Here is a 2,768-nt window from a genome sequence, read left to right on the forward strand (position 1 = left end):
GTCCGCATGCCCCCTCAGGGTCCTAAGCTCCCTCACTGCCACCCGGCGCCCAGGTCTTCCCACCAACTCTGCCCATAGCCTGGTCCTGAACCCCAGAGACCACAAGGACATGGAGAGTGCCACCCACTGGGCCTCACATGCGGCCCACCAGTGGAGAGGCCCTGCGCCACCCCCCTAGGCAGGACATGGCCCAGTGGGGTCTGGGAAGATCTCACACCACTGGAATCAAGAAGTGGAAGTGAAGTGCCTCCCAGGTTAGGTGCCAGAGACTGGCAGCAGGACTGGCTGAAGCTGTGAACCCTCTCTTCCCCTTCCTTTGTTATGATCAACCCCATTTTAAACAGGTTTCAAACAGAAAAAAGGAAAAAGGCTTAAAGCAGCGGTTCTCAACCTAGGGGTCATGACCCCTTTGGAAGTCAAATGATCCTTTCGCAGGAGTTGCCCCATTCATAACAGTAGCAAAATTGCAGTTATGAAGTAGCATTCAAAATAATGTTATGGTTGTCTGGTCACCACAACATGAGAAACTGTATGAAAGGGTCGCAGCATTAGGAAGGCTGAGCTCTGAGATATTCTCATGTTCACCCAACCGCCTAAGAGACCTTTGGGTCAAAATGAGCAATGCCGTGTTTCTTTCTCGGTCCTCACATTCAGATGAAAACCTCACCTCCGTATGGAGGAGGAGCCTACCTCTCTTCCCTGCTCCTGCACGTATTCTTCCACTTCCCTTCCCTTTTGTGCCCACGGACCAGTACATCGGAATGTCCACACTCTTTCTACGTTCATCTGAGGCCAGAATGCCCCTGCATTCAACTTCTCTTCCATCACCCCCTTGTTTTTAAATCAACTCTAAGTTAGTCCTCAGTTTCCCTAGCAAGTCTTGTCAAGACCAAGAGTAAAGCGACGTTTCCTTATTCCGAGAGAAGAACCCTGTGGTATTTATGTCGTTGGCATTTTGGACATGTTATCAGGAGGGACTAGTCAAAGAGATGATAAGTGAAAAAGAGGAAGGCCCTCAAGGAGATGGCCTGATACATGGCTGTGTCAAGTCTCCAACACAGCAGCGTTGTGAGGCCGGCCCAGGGTCATGTAGTCTTTGGTTCTGAAAGACTGGGAGGTGGAACTGACTCTGGGGCACCTAACCACAACAACTCACGATGTTGGATCTGACTGTGTTTTAGTTGCCAGGAGAAGGAGGCAGAATGTGACCTTTCTCAGAGGCCAGAAGCCTCGCTCTCCTTACAACTTTCTAGTATTTGGGGACAAGCATCTTTTCCGCGCTGAGCATCGTCACCAGCAGTCAGCTTTCCAAGACGCCAAACTCACAGCCATCGAGTCGATTCCAACACATAGTGACCCCTATAGGACAAGGTGGAACTGTTAGCCTGGTGGGTTTCCAACCACAACTCTTGACGGGAATAGAAAACTTGTCTTTCTCCTGCAGAGCGGCTGGTGGTTTCGAACTGCTCATTTGTAGTTACCTGCTAAGCCAGCAGCACTCATCCTTAGGAAAACTTAATTTTAGAACAGAGTAGAAGGTAGATTGTTTCTACCCCGCCCCCCTGGGGTAAGGACCATGACTTCCTACAGCTGAAATGGGATAAATAGCAAAGAAGAGTCACCTTCCTCCTAGAAAAATATTTTAAAAGTTATCGGACCCCGTGTTTAGCCATTCCAGAGCAGAAAGCATGAGTGATGAAAAAGTTGCTTTGGGCCCAGCCTGCGCAGTGTGTAGTCGGCGCTCGTGCCCAGCAGTGGCTTCTCTCTGAGACTCCTTGTACCTCTTCCTCTCAAAGCAAGGGCTAACCTGACTTAAGCTCTCCCGAGTTGACCAAGCAGCCGGACTACGACCTGGAAACCATTGAGAACAGAGCAAAACCCACTGTAGCCAAGCTTCTCAATGACCTCTTAGTCCTGCAAGGTTTCATGAAGGCCCCGTGCCTGGTTATGCAGGTGGAAGAGCAGGCCAGCAAAAAATCAACAGCAAGAAATAGCCCCAGTGATGACTGCAAATAAATGTTTAAAGAATGCAAGTTTCCCACAAACCTTTTGAAGCCTCCTTATATATCTGCCACACGACTTTTGCCCGTTCAGTTATTTACAGGTTTAAACCTTATTGACAGCAATTACAAGAATCTGCAAGCTGCCATTCCATGATCCTTGTAGATTTTCCATCAGCCCTACCCTTCACCCCCCACTTTCTCTATACTGACCCCAGTAACCACTAATAAACTTTGTTATCTATTAAAAACAAAAAGAAGAAGTTGATTTGATGTCTAATAGACTCACTCGCCACAGATTGTACTTTGGCAAAGACCCTACCACTCCCACCCCCCTCGCTTGACAGACAGCTGGGCACAGCCTGACAGTCACACTCTCTGTCCCTCGGTCCCTCCTGTCCTTGCCCGGGCACCACAGTGCAGACGGCTCCTTAGCTGAGCCCCTTCATCCCAGTGCCTGAAGTACCCTGCTCAGTCTGGAGATGAAGCTCAGAGTATCTTACGTGGGCAGCGAACCCACGGGGTCTGGAACATATGGAAAACTCCCTAAACGTTCGCCAAGATTTTCCTGTCTGGTTATTTCTGGAGGAATCAGGACTCTGAGAGTAACATGTAGTCCATGACTTTTTGGGTTGGGTACTGTTGATTTTCAGCATGTCCAAGTGTAGAGAGAAGTAAAAAGAAAGTACCTGCTCAACCACGAAAATATGCTAAAGGACAAGTATGTGATTAACCAATCAGAACTAGGAAAAAAAGGAAGGCAGATGG

Source organism: Echinops telfairi, unplaced genomic scaffold, assembly GCF_000313985.2.
Source record: "Echinops telfairi isolate 266 unplaced genomic scaffold, ASM31398v2 ScPeMD7_5868;HRSCAF=6743_0, whole genome shotgun sequence".
Classification (NCBI taxonomy): Eukaryota; Metazoa; Chordata; class Mammalia; order Afrosoricida; family Tenrecidae; genus Echinops; species Echinops telfairi.